General features: G+C 43.9%; 1 protein-coding gene and 1 pseudogene across 3 annotated transcripts in view; one reads left to right on the top strand and one right to left on the bottom strand.

Moving 5' to 3' along the window:
- PTGR2 (prostaglandin reductase 2) overlaps positions 1–12706 on the bottom strand; it is a 36847-nt gene extending 24141 nt beyond the window's left edge. The window contains exon 1 of one of the 3 annotated variants that reach the window (XM_072839307.1): positions 12687–12706. The gene's annotated coding sequence lies outside the window, so the exon portion shown is untranslated. Of the gene's footprint in view, positions 1–1444; positions 1841–12686 lie in introns of those variants that run through there. The other 2 variants (XM_072839308.1, XM_072839309.1) reach the window with 2 other exon arrangements.
- A 589-nt stretch (positions 12707–13295) lies between these two features.
- On the top strand, positions 13296–13364 carry LOC140640802 (U4 spliceosomal RNA; annotated as a pseudogene).
- The last annotated feature ends 4110 nt before the right edge of the window (positions 13365–17474 follow it).

Raw genomic sequence — 17474 nt, 5'->3', positions numbered from 1 at the left:
AAGTAAAACATAGAGAAATTGGGACACCTGGGTGGCTTAGTGGTTGAGCGGCTGCCTTTGGCTCAGGTCACGATCCCAAGGTCCTGGAATCAAGACCCTCGTGGGGTTCCCCACAGAGAGCCTGCTTCTCCCTCTGCCTCTCTCTCTCTCTCTCTCTCTCTCTCTCTCTCTGTGTCTCTCACGAATAAGTAAAATCTTTAAAAAATGAAACATAAAGAACTTGACTTAGTTACAAAACTAAAGTCTCAAAATATGACACACTTAGTTATAGATCTGAAAGGAGGCGGTGTTACATTCATCCCTAGCAGAGAAGTGGAGAAGACAGTCAACTCTTTACTGGCATTAAGCATACCATGTTCGGTCGGTATATTAAGTGGGTTTCCAATTAATGCTAAGTAATATCCCCCAAATAACACCAGGTCAATGATCCAGTGAAAAATTCCCTGCGGTGCTAGTCATAAAGAGCAGGTTATTTGAGCAACTACTAGTAACCTATCATTAGGAAAAGGGCACTGAACTAGGTATACAGAGTACCTGTCCCAGTTCTAATCACGTGGGACCTTAGGAGATTCTTCTCTCAGCCAGTCTTCTGAATGTTACTAAATGCCAGGGGCTGGGCTAACGTTTTTACAATCACAGTGTCGCTTGACCCCTCCACCCAACAACTCTCTGAGGATGTACCATCATTTATCCTCATTTTCTAGATGAGAAAAGGGAGTAGGTTGAAGAACTTGCCCATGCTTGCACAACTGGTAATGACGACGCTGGAACCCACACTCAAACACAACACATACCATTTCCACAACATGAGCTTCCTAAATCTTTTTTTTTTTTTTTTTAGATTTTATTTATTTATTCATGAGAGACACGGCGGGGGGGGGGGGCGGGCAGAGAGAGAGAGAAGCAGGCTCCATGCAGGGATCCCGGATCCCGACGCGGGACTCGATCCCGGGTCTCCAAGATCAGCCCTGGCAGGTGCCAAACCGCCGAGCCACCCGGGCTGCCCAGCTTCCTAAATCTTTTTAAAGAAACATTTCCTATCCTTATTTCGTTCAATTATCCTACATAAATGGCTCTGCTGACCGCCACCTTGTTATAAAAGGTGGAAATCTCTGGGATTTCCCACACTTTCTGGCTGGCTTGTCGCTCCCTCTCCTTTGAGCCTTCAGTTTCCTCCTCCTTCTGCCCCAGTCTAATATTAGGGGTTCCTGCCTGGCTCTTCCCCTCCCCCACTGACCTCCCCTTCCTCCCTGGCTCCCATAACCCACCACTCACATGGAAATTACTCCAAATCTGCGTCTACAGCCCCCAAATTCAAACTAGCTTCCCAGACAGCGCCCCCAGGGGATCGGGATTTGTGACGTTTGTTCAATGATTTATGTCCACCCTCTGGCACTTATGAAAGGTGCTCAATAAATGTGCTAAATGAACGTCCCCGACGCACCTTACACACAACCTCGTCCAAACTCGAGGTTGCTTACTCCCAACAATTTCAAAAGAAAAAAAAAAAAAATCTGCCCCTATTTCTTCTCGAGCGTTCCCTGACCTAGTGACCTAGGCAATAACGCCAGCGTCACCCCAGCTCAGGGAGAAAAAGCGGAGGTCACCCCGGTTCCTAGAGCCTCCCACACGCGGAAGGCTCCCCCGCCAGCAACCGCGGGGCCGCCCGGCTCCGGGCACTCACCGCCACGCAGCTCCGGAGGAAATCTCGCGGGGTTTGTGGAGCTCGCGAGGGGGCCCGCCGCGCGACCTCGGCCCTCCGAACCCAGTACGCAGGCGCACTGCTAGACCTCGCCTCCTCGCCCCCGCCCTCTCCGCTTAGGGGCGGGCTTCTACAGTTCAGGCAGGACGCACGGGTTCCCGCGTGGGAGAGGTGGGGAGGGCGCGGCGTTTTAATGGATCCTCACTTGTCTGGGCAGCGTGTTGTGGGTTTTTGTTGTTGCTGGTGGGGGAGGGGCAGGCGGAAAGAGCCTGTCTTCAGCAGGCACATCGCCTAGGCCGGACTTGGTCTCAGCATCCTGAGAATCATGAGCTGAGCCCAAAAGCAGTGGGTGCCTTAACTGAGCCCTATGAGGCGCCCCTGGGCAGACTGTGTTAATAAGTTGACCCTGTGGCCCCGGTGTACTGCCTTGACCCAAAAGCAAATCGTTGGTCTTGACCACTGAGTTCTAATTGATTAAATTCTTTCAAGCCTATCTCTTAACTCAGGCAAAAGATCTTGCTGGTGAAGTGTACCCTCAAGCAATAAGGACTGCCCTGAGCCATCAAAACCCTAATGACTGACCCCAAGACAATGTTCGACCTGACCTGCGTGTACCCATGACCTTTGCCCCACATTTTCATTGTAGAAACCTGGAAGTATTAAAAAAAAAGAAAGAAAGAAAACTGGAAGTATTTTCAGGTTTTTGGAGGCACTCTTGGAGACACTAGTCCACTGTCTTCCCAGTATTGGCCTCACTGAAATAAAAGGCTTTTCTCATTTCACCTCGTCTCTTTGCCTTTCGATTTTATTGGCGGCAAGTGGCCAAATCTGGTTTGTTTTGGACACACACACACACACCGTCAGATGCCCTTGCACCCCTGCACCCTGGCTACACTATGGACTGATTTCTCAATTTCATTAATTATTAATTTTTTTCATTAATTATTAATTGTCTTTTGTGTTGAACTGGGTTGAGCAAGGCTTATTACTAAGACAGCTTGGAACCCCAGGGATGTTAAACCCTAAGAGAGACCATCTGAATTAGGCAGGTGAAGGAATTGCTATTTATATTGTATTCATGTCAGAGCTAATAGCTCAGAATGAATCATGGTATTCAGTAGCTGAATGATGACTGGGGTTAATGAGCAAGAGGGTAAGAATCATTCAACAGATTAGTAGCTTCATCTCTGAAAGATGAAAGCTACTTACTTCTTTAAGAAAGCTTCAGGAAAGAACTAGAAACTTTATACTACTTTGCAAACTTTCAGGCAGGAGTTTATCTGTTATCATCTTATACAGGTAAACCTTCAACAACATACTTTTTTTTTAACTTGAACCAACTGTTGAAAAAGAAAATGCTTTAAGAGACCAAAAGTAATAGCATACAGTAAATGTAGTCTAGAACTTGAACTTAAAAGAAACAGTTTTTTTTTTTTTTAAGATTCTATTTATTTATTTAAGGGGGGGAGCAGGTGCAAGGGAAGGGGCCAAGGGAGGACAGATTCCTCACTGAGCAGGGAGTCTGAGGCCCAGGACCCCTGAAATCATGACCTGAGTTGAATGTAGACAGTTAACTGACTGAGCCACCCAGGTGCCCCAGGAAACAGTCTTTCAAAGTAGAAAAGAACTCCTACAATATCAAATTGGTTTTTACTCTCTTGATTCTAGGGCCTGTGAACTCCATGTAATAAGTGCGATTTCTTTCCCCAGAATGAGTTCCCATTCCCCAAAATTCTTTTTTTTTTTTTTTTTTTAAGATTTTTCATTTATTTGACACAGAGAGAAAGCACAAGCAGGTGGAGTGGCAGGCAAAGGAAGAAGCCAGGAAGCCTGTGATCTCAGGACCCTAGGATCACCAACCAAGCCAAAGACAGATGCTTAACTGACTGAGCCACCCAGGCACCCCTCAAAATTCTTAACTATGACCTCATGAGGCATGCCTGGGTGCCTCAGTTGGTTAAGTGTCCAACTCTTGATTTCAGGTCAGGTCATGATCTTAGGGTAGTGGAATCTAGCCCCACAGTGGGCACCAGGCTCAGCACTGAGTCTACTTATCCCTCTCCCTCTGCTTTTCTCCTCACTCTCTCTCTCTAAAATAAACAAATATAAAATGTTTTTTTAAAATAAATAAATAAATAAATAAATAAATAAATAATGACCTCACATAAGGAGAGAAACTTATCTAGAATCTACCTAGCTAAACTTCTCCCAAGTTTCTGAACCTCAGAAATTGTGTGAGATAATAATTAGTGTTATAAGTTTGGGAGTAGCTGGTCATGCCGCGATAACTAATATGCCCGCTAAAAGAGAATTAGGGCCCCCTAGAGAAATGGCTGATTCTAGGGCTAGGGCAGGATAGGTACCAAATGACCCTACATCATCTTTTTTTGCTAGATATCAAGGAAGTGTTGAAAAAAATGGTGAAGCATGTCATAGAGATGCAGAAACCAGCTTGAAGGGGATCCTACTGGCCAAATCTGGGAAAACTGGAGCACCAAAATAATTAAGTACATTAATGATTTATGAACACTGTAGAAATAGAAATTCGTGAAGCTGTAACAATAACAAAGAGAGAATGGTGGGTTCTTGCTTACAGCAGAATGCTGAGGACCAACTAATAAATGTAAAGGAGAATACTAGAGTTGGAAAATTATCATTTTATAGCTTTCACAGTAAAGATTGGATCAGACGAGAATTATCAATGGATGGTAAATCTAGGAGGACTAAGATTCTGCACTCAATCCAATGGTGGTTGGGTACTTCCCACACACCACCAAGCAATCTTCCAACACCAGCTGGTTGTCCTAGAGTTCAACTCCATTTTGATGCTATCTATCTGGAGATAGCATCAGACCACAGGTTAAGGGCTCAATCCTACAAGACTGCCCCCCCTTCCCGCCATGCGCGCGTGTACATACACACACACACACACACTTCAGATACCGATTGAAAGTCCAAGTTGTTACCTGTGCTTCTAACCAAATGTCTATAGATTGGAGGTTCTAATACCCCCCACTTTGGGTTCAATTAACTTGCTAGATTGGCTCACAGAACTCAGAAAGATACTTTACTTACTAGATTACCAGTTTATTATAAAATGATAGAACCCATGGGGCACCTGCCTGGCTCAGCCAGTGGAGCATGCAACTCTTAATCTCAGGGTCATGAGTTTAAGCCCCATACTGTGTGTGGAACCTACTGAAAATAAAATAAAAACTAATAAAATAAAATGATATAACTCAGGAACAGTCAGATTAAAAAGGCACATAGGGCAAAGTATGGGAAAAGGATGTGGAGTGTCCATGCCCTCTCCAAGTTCCACACTCTCCCTGTATCTCCACATCTTTATCAACCCAGAAGCTTTCCAAACCCCCATCCTTTTCAGGATCTATGGAGGCTTCATTACAAAGGCACTATTGAGGACACCTGGGTGGCTCGGCCGTTTGGCGCCTGCCTTTGGCCCAGGGTATGATGTGATGCTGGAGACCCGAGATCAAGTTCTGCATCGGGCTCCCTGCATGGAGCCTGCTTCTCTCTCTCTGCCTGTGTCTCTGCCTCTCTCTCTATCTCTCTCTCATGAATAAATAAATAAAATCTTTAAAAAAAAAAAAGTCACGATTGATTAAATCATTGACCATTGCTGATTGAACTCAATCTCCAGCCACTCTCCCCTCTCTGGATGTGTTGGGTGGAGGGAGGACTGAACAGTTCCAACCCTCTAATCACTTAATTGGTTCCCCTGGCAACCAGCCCCCATCTTTAGGTTACCTACGGGCTTTCTAAAAGTTACCTCATTTTTTAAAGTTTATTTATTTTTAGTTATTTCTACATCCAATGTGGTACTCAAAGTCACCACCCTGAGATCAAGAGTTTTAAGCACCACTGACTTAGCCAGCCAAGCGCCCCTAGTAGTTACTTCATTAACATGACAGGTGACACTTAGATCATTCTTAGCACTTGGGAAGTTCCAAGGGTTTTAGGAACTCTGTGCCAGAAATGGAAGACCAAATATATATTTCTTATTGTAAATCACAATATAACAGGGACACTGTGTTGAGGGACAAGATATTTGCGTGATCATAAAGTAGAAAAGTCAAAAAATAAGCAGGTAATCAAAATTCATATCACTAGTGAAGGACAGATGTATATTGAATGGCTCTAGATATACTAAAGTATACTATAGTATATTTCAAACTATGCTACAAATTACTGTATTAGATGTAGAGTATATGTATTAGATATTGACATGAGTCTGGGGTGTTTTTTTTTTTTAAGTAATCACTATGCCCAACATGGGGCCAGAACCCGCAACCCCAAGATCAAGAGCTGCATGTCTCACCAACTGAGCCAGCCAGGCTGCCCTAAATCGTCTTTTTTTTTTTTTTAAGATTTTATGTATTTATTCACGAGAGACAGAGAGAGAGAGAGAGAGGCAGAGACACAGGCAGAGGAAGAAGCAGGCTCCATGCAGGGAGCCCGATGCGGGACTCGGTCCCGGGATCGGGATCACACCCTGAGCCAAAGGCAGATAGACACTCAACCACTGAGCCACCCAGGCGTCCCCTAAATCATCTTTAAAAGATGATTTCTATTGATCTTTCAGTTCATTCCTACCACCTCAAATCTGCTGTTGAGCCCTCTAGTGATTTTTCAGTTATTGTTCTCTTGAGTTTCAGAATTTCCATTTGGTTTTATTCAAAAAAATTTTGGGACACCTGGGTGGCTCAGCAGTTGAGCGTCTGCCTTTGGCTCAGGGCGTGATCCCAGTTAGGGATCAAGTCCTACATAAAGCTTCCTCTGAGGAGCCTGCTTCTCCCTCTGCCTATGTTCCTGCCTCTCTCTGTGTCTCTCATGAATAAATAAATAAAATCTTAAAAAAAAAGAAAACAGGGCAGTCCCGGTGGCGCAGCGGTTTATCGCCTCCTGCAGCCCAGGGCGCGATCCTGGAGACCATGGATCGAGTCCCACGTCAGGCCCTCTGCATGGAGCCTGCTTCTCCCTCTGCCTGTGTCTCTGCTTCTCTCTCTGTGTGTGTCTCTATGAATAAATAAATAAAATCTTAAAAAAAAAAAAAAAGAAAACAAACTAAAAAAATTTTTTAATTTTTTTTTAAATTAAAAAACAATATGTCAGACATACTGTTTTGAGAAGGACATGAGAGTTCCATTTCAGAGAAAAAGATCAACTTGGCTTTTGGAGCATATAAGCATCTAAATAGAACTGAGATTTATATTCCACTCGATGTCTTATCTGAGGAGACTGGAGACTTTACTTTTCTGTGGTTGATTTTCAAAAACTATTTTTCTTAACTCTTTTTAGAAAAACACTAAGCCTTCACACAACAAAGCTTTATGTTGGAGGACAAGTAGAGCCGTCCTTCTAGTATCAGGAAAAATTATGAAAGAGTTTGATCTGGGTGAAAAAAATTAGTAGGTGCCCAGTCTAGCAAATTGTCTTCACCTTTCATTATCTTTGAGCTATTATACAACTCTTAGTTGCAAAAAAAACCTGATAGCAGTGCAGATGATTCTTGCCCATAAAAATGCAAATGCAAAGTGTTCCTAGAGTACAACAGATCTCTCTCCCCTTCACTCAAGAAACCAGTGTTGTGTCTATCAAGCACATTAATTTCAGCATTGCTGATTGTCTACATATGTGTCTGCTCTTTGGATTATCTTTTGAATCAGTTGTAATATCTCACTGGTCCCCTCATTAATTAATGTGTTAAATAAAATCTTAGACATATGTTAATTTTATATTTGTATGAGTCATGATTTGATGTTTTAAAAATAATTATCCTTTAACGGGAGGGTAGAGGGATCTTGTCACCTAATTTCTGCCAAACCACAGCTATTGCACAATACCCAAGGCAGCTCCTTCCCGGCTGGAGATGCTGGTCCTTTGGGTTATTACTGAGTCCTATTATTTTTTTTTTTTGGTCCCTTCTTTTTTCTCCTCCATGTTAGGGACTTTAAAAAAAATCTGTTGGGGCGCCTGGGGGACACAGTCTGTTAAGTGTCGGACTTGGTTTGGGGTCAGATCATGATCTACTGGTCTTATGGGAGCAAGCCCCAGATCGGTCTCTGCGATCAGCGTAGAGTCTGCTTGGGATTCTCTCTCCTTCTCCCTCTGCCCCTCCCACTCATGCTCCCTCTCTCTTGCTAAGATAAATAAATAAATCTTAAAGAAAAAAAAATTTAGATCTATTTTTAAACCTTGATTCCTTGCTCCCTTGGCAAATGGAAATAAATTTCCTTTACTAAGCTGCTAATATATAAGGTTTTCTCTGTGATTAAGACCATATTTGCAACTACCAAATGATATAAAAAATTGCAATAGATAGCAGGTTTAAATCAGACTCATTTCCCAGCTTCCTTTTCACCCACCTCCCTCCTCCCAAACTTCACATTTGCCTTTAATATTGTAAACACACTCTTTATATTTGTTAAACTAATTAACAAGGAAATGGAAGCCTACTGTGTGCTTAACACTTCATAGGTGCTAATGGCATATCATATGCAAGTTCAAGTCCCTGACCCACGGAAATTTACAATCCAGTTGGGAAGACAGGGAAGTAATGGTATATGCAGTATGTGATTGAGTACCAGATGGAGTGAAATTGGCAGTAAATGCTTCATTCTTTCATCCATTGAGTAAATAATTATTTCTTACCCATTACATGCAGGCGCTATGGTATGCAATGGTGAAAAAGACTGGCACAGACCCTTCCTTCACCAAGCCTCATCTAGAGGGGACTAGGACAAGAAATTGGGCAGTTCCAATACAGCATTGCCAGGGCTACAGTGGAGAAATGCAGGATGTTGTGCAGCACACAGAAGAAAAATTAATCCCTTACTTGAGGGATCTGGAAAGCTCTCTAAACTGAAATTGGAAAGATCTTAAGCCAAATTAGGCCACAAGGGTATGGGGTGCAGAAAGGGTGTAGGTGGGAATCAAATCCAAACTGTGGGAATACTACATACTAAAATGTGGAGGTCAGGGGGTGCCTGGGTGGCTCAGCCTGTTAAATATCTTCCTTCGGGTTGGGTCATGATTCCAGGGTCCTGGGATCCCTGCTTGTGCTCATGTGCACAAGGGCACGCGCTCGCGGGCGCTCTCTCTCTCTCTCTCTCTCTGTCTCTCTCTCTCTCCTTCTGCCAAATAAACAAATAAAATCTTTTTTTTTTTAATGCGGAGGTAGGGATCCCTGGGTGGCGCAGCGGTTTGGCGCCTGCCTTTGGCCCAGGGCGCGATCCTGGTGACCTGGGATCGAATCCCACGTTGGGCTCCCGGTGCATAGAGCCTGCTTCTCCCTCTGCCTGTGTCTCTGCCTCTCTCTCTGTGTCTCTCATGAATAAATAAAGTCTTTAAGAAAATGTGGAGGTAAGAGATAACAAAGCATTTTCAGATAACTTAAAGAAGTTTAGTATGACTAACACAATGAGTTTGAGGCGAGAGCATGGAAAGGAATGAGGTAGGAGAAGTGGAAAGGGAACATCAGATTACATGGAGCCTTGTGAGTTTTGTTAAGGAATTTCTATTTTATACTAAGAACAATGGAGGAACTATTACAAATTTGTTGTTTTGCTCTAAAGATTTGGACCTGGGATCCCTGGGTGGCGCAGCGGTTTGGCACCTGCCTTTGGCCCAGGGCGCGATCCTGGAGACCCGGGATCGGATCCCACGTCGGGCTCCCGGTGCATGGAGCCTGCTTCTCCCTCTGCCTGTGTCTCTGCCTCTCTCTCTCTCTCTCTCTCTCTCTCTCTGTGACTATCATGAATAAATAAATAAAATCTTAAAAAAAAAATAAATAAAATAAAGATTTGGACCTGATTGTATTTCCATTTTAAAGGGGCCAGCCCAGGCTGGAATTAGGAGAATGGATTTTAAATGGGAGTGGGAGGTAGGGGCACTGGACTGGAGGCAGGATTCTAAGCAGAAGATAATGGTGACCTAAATAAAGGTAATGGTTCTGGAAATGGGAGACTATGGGACTTTTAGGAGTTAGAATCAACAGGACTTGACAGAAGATTGAAATGGAGATAGCCAACATGTAGAGATATACAGGTCCACCTGGAGTTTAAGACAGACAACTGAACTAGAGTAGTAGACAGTCAGGATTCCTAGGACAAGATAAGATTGCTCAGAAGGAGTAATAGCAATATAGGGAGAAAGCCTACTTATAGGCCCTGAAGAGGACTTAAAGAGTCTGCAAAGAAGCAGAGAGGTGAAATGAAAAGCAAGATAACAGAATGTCACCAAGGTCATGAGAAGAGAGAGTTTCAAAAGCAAAGACAAAATCAGCAGTGTCCAAGGCTGCAGAAAAGCCAAGTACATGAAAACCAAGCTGTGACTTTCAGATCTGAAGGGTAGCAGAATATGTCACCCCCAAATATGACTGTAGGAATTCAAGACATGCCACTGCAAAATATGCTCCTTTGGTTTGTGGGTTATTCTGAACTGTAGGCACTTGAAAAACAGCAAATGCAGAGAGGGACCTTCTCTGAACTCCCCCATAGGCCTAAAAACAGATCTTCTAAAAGGAACTCACTTGTCATAGATGACCTACCCTGGAGTTTCACCAACCTTAGAGACCTACAGCCCTCCTCTCCCTTCCCTATTAAGACATATATAGGGGCAGCCCCGGTGGCGCAGCGGTTTGGCGCCGCGGGCGCCGCCTGCAGCCTGGGGTGTGATCCTGGAGACCTGGGATCAAGTCCCACATAGGGATCCCTGTATGGAGCCTGCTTCTCCCTCTGCCTATGTCTCTGCCTCTCTGCCTGCCTCTCTCTCTCTCCGCCTCTGAATAAATAAATTAAAAAAAAAAAGACATATATAATCCTAAATTCTATGCCATCTTGGAGAGTTACTCATTTTTCCTGGGTATCTCTTGTGTGTACATGAGGTATACATGATAATATACTTCTGTTTGTTTTTCTCTTGTTAATCTTTTTATAGGCCTCTCAGCTGAGAGCCAGAAGAGTAGAGGGAAAATTAATGCTCCTCCCTTATAGATCATTTAGCCACAGGGACCTCACTAGTGATCTTTGTGAGAGTATTTCAGTGGCTTGGTGAATGGTTATTGCAGTAATGGAGCAAATTTATGATACTATTTTTTACATTTGTTTTGTAATTACCAGAAAAATGTATTTGTGGCCTCTCTATCCCATATAGTCATATTGTTGCCCCATTCAACAATTATTTATATGTCTTTCTTACTACTAGACTTAAGCTTCTCAAACCTAGGAATTGTATCGTATTCAGATTGAGAATCCCAGGGGCTAGCTAGAACAGTCTTTGACATATATAAAGGGTGCAATTTATATTTATGATTGAGTAAAAGATCTAAAGGCTGTCTCCCAAATTCAGGTTGTCTTCAGTCTCTCAGTCAAACCTCCAAGCTCTGTGGTCAGAATCTAACGCTTTTCGAGGACAGGCACTGAAACCAGGGATCCAGTAACCGCATCCTCCCTGCAAATTCTCATTCACCCCTGGGCCAGTTATAGAGCCTCTCGTCTTAATTTTCTCATCCACGAAGTGGCCACCTTTATATTTAATACCAGAGGCATTGAGAACTTTAATTAACATTTAGGAAAGAATTTGTAATCTTTATTACATGAGACCCATCTAGTTGAAAACCCATACCATTATCATGGCCCATTTCATTTTATCTGGATTTTTTTTTTAACTGGATTGGTTTTACATTTCAACATGAATTAGTATGCAGTGCTACTGTTAAATTGAGTGTTGAATTTCACTCCCCAGAGAGTTTTCTCCTTCAGTAATGGAAAAATGAAGCATACATTATTGCAGTAATGACACCCTCACTGTGATCTTGTCATTTTCACAAGAATCTGAAAACAGGAGTTCAGCTGAATTATTGCTTAGAGGAAAGACCTTCAGAGAAAAGGCATATGCTCTATGAACAACCTCAACTGCTGTAGCTTGCATATTCTTTTTCCCTTCTCTATTTCCACATTCAATTGTGAAAAGCCTGGAGAAGATGAGGCCCAGAGTCAGAGAGCCTCAAACACTTCTTTTCTTTTTAAATTTATTTTTGTTTATTTATTTTTTATTTATTCATGAGAGACACACAGAAAGAGGCAGAGACATAGGCAGAGGGAGAAACAGGCTCCCTGCAGGGAGCTTGATTTGAGACTCAATCCCAGGAGCCCAGGATCATGCCCTGAGCCAAAAGCAGACACTCAACCACTGAGCCATCCAGGTGCCCCAATTTTTTTTTTTTTACTTTAAAAAAAAAAAGATTTTATTTCTTTATTTGACAGAGAGAGATAAAGAGCACAAGTAGGCAGAATGGCAGGCAGGGGAGAGAGAGAAGCAGGCTCTCTGCTAAGCAAGAAGCTCCATGTGGGGCTGGATCCCAGGACCCTAGGATTATGACCTGAGCTGAAGGCAGTTGTTTAACCAACTGAGCAACCCAGGCATCCCTCAGATACTTCTTTTAAATGCCTCTCATTTCTCCCCCACCTGCTCCACAAATCCTATGAGGCTCTTCTTAGGGAACTTCTACCCCAGAAAAGAATTCCTAATACCTGGCCCTGGCTATTCCTCCTAGCTCATTGGCTACTGAAGAAATAGCAGGTAAAGGCTTTTCCTGTTAACAGCTGCTAGTCCACACGTCAGCACACATTCTCTACAGCACCAGGACCAGACACAATGATGCTGCCATGAACACCCTGCCTTGGTGTTTCTCATGGCAAGAGATGGTTTTGTAAAAGATGTAGAGATTATACAGAGTAAATATAGTTGAAGATTGTATTCAAGTTATCACATAGCGTCTTTCTCTTTAGCAAACTGCTCATAATTATTCACAAAGGAAAAGCAACTGAAACCAGGAGATGCTCACTAGTGCCCATGTGGGCAGCACATGTATCACACGGGCAGCAAACTCAAGTTTTTCATGAGTTATCAATTTACAACTACAGCCGTCCCCCATTTTTCCTGATATCACTAATAAACCTACCTTCTGTGGTTGATTTCAGCATTTCATCAGCTGAGCATCATATCAGTAAGCCAGCACTTCAAGATTATCTTCTGACAGCACAATGCCAGTGACCAGATGCGCTGGGGTGCATGTGGGGTGGAGGACATACCTAGGGAAGGGCAGGGGGAAGGAGTATGTATAATAAAATCAGGAGTGAAAATAGCATGAAAGGAGTGTCAAGTGCAATGAGTCTAAAACACAATGTGCAATCAGATCCTTGGCAACGGGATGAAATTACTCTCAGGGAGAACATTCAATTAAGCCACTATTTTCAGACTCCAGTTGGAAAAGGATTGCCAAATAGCAGAGTAGTGAACATCATCCTGAGAAACAGCTAGATGACAGATACGTAGTAAAAGTAGATAGATGAACATGTAAATAAAGGTGTAAGCGTTTTTGTCTGTTGGAGCTATAGTATTCTGAGTAAGCTATTAAGAATTTTATATTTTAGGAGTGCCTGGCTGGCTTAATGGGAAGAGTGCACAACTCTTGATCTCAGGTCCTGAGAGATTGCATAAATACATACATACATACCATTTTAAGGCTCACCTTGAAGAAACTAAGTATCTCTTTCAGGGTCAATAGGTGAGCTTTGCGCAGTGGCAGTATCGTAGCCAATGAGGTTTATCCAAGGTGCGATTATTGCTAATTGAAAAGGGTCAATAGGTGATATAGCCATACCATATTGCTTTCTAGGCTCTGTGGTGGATGCAATGCTATAGTTGCGATATTTCTGAGACACCCATGTATACAGTTTCCACATATCACATGTGTATGAAATACAATGCATTACCTCTTAACTGTAAACAGCATAATATCCAGCTCATTGCATGTGGGCATCATTGGAACATCTGAAAGCTTGCTGTTTTTTTTCCTGAAGGGCTCCCTGTGCTGAGTTTAATTCTTCACCTTTAGGCAAGGTCTGCCTAGACTGGTCTTGAATTGCTGCTTTGGTGGTTCCTAGGAGTTGGCCTGTGTGGGTCAGGTATCCACTGATATGAAATCCACTGAGATGGGTTTTTCCCTTTAAGTCGTCTTTTTGCTCTATGCTTCTGTCACATATAATCTGCAAATGTGTTTCATCTAGTGTGTCTGGCCTCTGTCAATCCTTGAGTTTGTGGCTGACTGAGTGGCTGTATTTTCGTTGCTGGGAGGAATATAAAGTGATCAGCTGGTCTCACAGTTGTGATGGTCACTGAGGCAGGGAGCCTTGCCTGGAGAAGTCTGGACTACCGCTGCTGGGAACAAGATGCATCATTTCCTCAATAGCATATGTCTCTGGACCCCTCTGGGTATCCAGAGGTTTCTTGTGGACCGAAGGCCTCGCACAGGTGCCATTCCCTCCCTGCATTGCCTCAGCACGACTGGGAGAAGCAGCCTGGGCAGGGGGCAAGGCAGAGAGTGTGGTGACAGCCAAGAAGGATGCTGGCTTCTTACTCTAGCTGCTGTTACCACGTAGTGTCCACCTAAACACAGAGTAAGAGCTACCAAGCCTCCAGGTGCATGGACAGTATGTATTTTAAAAGATTAATTTATGTTTTATTTTTCCCTTTTCCCTATATAGTCTCTTCCCACCAAGCGGGGAGTTCTTATGCTTCACTGCCACAGAGAAAGTATATGAAATGGCAGAAAGCAGAGATTTTGGTTTCTCATTTACCAAGCGGTTTGAAGAATGTTGGTTTGTGGTAGAAGTAGAATGAAGAGAAAAAGAAAAAGATTCAAGAGTTTTACAGTGGAATGTCTTTAAGAAAGTTGAAGGAAACAGATTCCCTTTAGTCTTGGCTTTCTGGCATCAGCCCAGAGATGTGACAAAATTCTAGAGAAGAAAAGCCCTGGGGCCCTCGGCCTTGCAAACACAACCCACATCCCAAATGGGGCATGGAAACAAAGGTATCACTGGACTTGAAGGTGCTCCTGGGGAAGACACAATGTCTGTCCAAACTGTAAACTTAATGAGTCACGAATGACCCAGTGACAGAAGGGAACTGGGAATTGGGAAAGACTGTGAAATCTTCACCAGATCCCTGAAGGGAAGCACCAGAAATGACTGTCTGTCAGAATGGGGCTCAGAGGCAGACACTCAATTGATGTGGAAAACAAAGAAAATGCTGTGCTGCCAGTCGGTCGGTGAATGGTATTCTCTGCACATTCATTGGGAGAATTGTGGAGGATTTTTACCGTGTCACTGGAGCTACATTTTCCAGAATTCCCTCCCCTGTATTGTACACGTTGGGCTTGGCCACAAGAGAAAGATCGCGAGAGATTTGGAAGGCAGAAGTGAGGCGGCAGCTGTGAGGCTCTGGAGGTCCTTTAGGGCCCTGGGTGCCACCAGGCTTCCACACATCATGGTTGCCACCACTCACCTCCTGGGTCCCCCGTTGATAGGGGGCGGTAGCTGGTCCCACATTTCCTCCAGCCTCCCCTTCAGCTTCCGGGGATGCTTCCTAAATACGTAACTTGCAATCAAATCACCCCCAATTGGCTTCTGAGAAAACACAACCTAAAACAGACCTCACTGGATGCAAAAACAGACTGAACTCGATTAAGTTTCAGTGTAAAGATGTCCCTAAGTTTTCAAAAACCACATCTACATGGCTTGTGGGAGATACTCCCAGTGTCTAATTACTGCTTCAGCATGGGCACCACCAGAGCAGCTAGCTGTCAATCTTGCCTGCTGGAAAGTCCGGGGGTCCCCAGGGGCCCAGGTTTTCAATACTTTTGCATCTTATACTGCTATACCAGTAGCATCCATGTTGTTTGTGCATAGGATCCTTTTGGTGCAGATAGGGAAACACATGAGTGGAACCCAGACACATTTGAGCTCCCATTTCCTTCCTTAAAGCCTGACTTAGCACTGCATCCTGGTCAAAAGAAGCACAAGGTCTGACTCCAGACAGCCTCAAAAGTCACTACGCCTTTAGCAAAACAATATCTCCCGGAGAGGTCAGGTGAGGAAGGAGTAACATTATCTCACAGACCCAACAAGTTCTCCAGCTTACAAAGTTCCACCCACAAGGCAGTTGCCTACATCTTCAGTTTTCCAAAGGCTTCAGGCTGCAGTGGGCTCTCTCCCACCGTTCCCCACTCCCCTGCCCTCACCCCAGTATGCAGCAGCCCACCAGCCATGTCACATAGAGCAAGATTGTCCTCAAGAGGTTGGGGTGAGTGAAGAGGTAGGGTTGGGGGTGGGGAAGACAGACTGTACTTCAAAAATTTTTGTCTGGGTCACATGTGAAAATGAACAGTTTAAATTGACGATAATTCAAGATCCAACCCCCCCCCCAAAAAAAGAGTTACCCCACCAGTGAGGCCTCCTCTCCGGTGAGAATTAGCATAGAGTAACACTATATCTACAACCCAATTTCTTCTCCCTTCCTCTGGAAGCTAGTATCAAGTTCAAATAAGTATTGCAGGAAGGGTTGCTAATGACCTTCAAGCCCATTAGCTGCATGGTTTATGTTGGCTTCAAATGGGGATGCAGGTAATGTGACACATCGTTCCCTGGCATCCACATGCTCACAGTTCTCAGGTAGCATCTACTTTTGTCCAGATATTAAAATCCAGCCCAGTACAAAGAGTTTCAGAAATTGGCCCACCTCTGCGTCCTTTCCCATTTTATTCTTCTCGGCACAGTTGCATGAAGTAGATGTTTATGTGGTTGAGATAGTGCCAAGGCTCCATTTTCTCTGTTAATGGCAAGAGATCAGAAGAGAAAACACAAAACAGCCTCCATTTTCATGGGGCTAACATCATCATTCTTACTGGAGGCTCATTTGTTTCCTGGGCAGCTTGCCTCTGGAGAGGAGAGCAGGGCTGGTGGTGGTGGGGCCAGGAGCTCCAAGTTGGATCAGAGAGGGCAGCCAATACCCATGAAGGCTAAGTAAACTCCCTGAGGCACTCAAGCAAGCAGCAGGAAAAGAAATTCAGAGGTGGCAAACCCTTGCTAACTCTGTCCCTCTCACCTGGAAAAACACAGGTGACAAGCCATAGGATAGGAAAAGATATTTTCAAATATCTTTATTCAAATTAGCAAAGCCCTAATTTCCCAAATGTATACATATTCCAGTATATGAATAAGAAAAGGACAAGGATGAGCACCGGGGTGGCTCAGTTGGCCCAACTCTTGATCTCAGCTCAGGTCTTAATTTTTTTTTTTAATTTATTTATGATAGTTACAGAGAGAGAGAGAGGCAGAGACACAGGCAGAGGGAGAAGCAGGCTCCATGCACCGGGAGCCCGATGTGGGATTCGATCCCAGGTCTCCAGGATCGCGCCCTGGGCCAAAGGCAGGCGCCAAACCGCTGCGCCACCCAGGGATCCCATCAGCTCAGGTCTTGATCTTGATCTCAGAGTTGTGAGTTTGAGCCTCACGTTGGGCTCCATGCTGGGAGTGGAGCCTACTAAGAAGAAGAAGAAGAAGAAGAAGAAGAAGAAGAAGAAGAAGAAGAAGAAGAAGAAGAAGGAGGAGGAGGAGGAGGAGGAGGAGGAGGAGGAGGAGGAGGAGGAGGAGGAGGAGGAGGAGGAGAAGAAGAAGAAGGAAGAAGAAGAAGAAGAAAAGGAGAAGGAGAAGGAGAAGGAGAAGGAGAAGGAGAAGAGAAGGAGAAGGAGAAGGAGAAGGAGAAGGAGAAGGAGAAGGAGAAGGAGACGGCAAATAACCCAGTAGAAAAAATGGGCAAAAGACTTAAATATACCTTTCACAAGACAAAAAAAAAAAAAAAACATACAAAGATGCTCAATTTCATTAATTATTAGAATCATGTAAATAAT

The sequence above is a fragment of the Canis lupus genome, chromosome 9, assembly GCF_048164855.1.
Source record: "Canis lupus baileyi chromosome 9, mCanLup2.hap1, whole genome shotgun sequence".
Lineage (NCBI taxonomy): Eukaryota > Metazoa > Chordata > Mammalia > Carnivora > Canidae > Canis > Canis lupus.
Note: the sequence above shows the minus strand (reverse complement) of the source record. Positions and strands in the feature narration are given on the sequence as shown.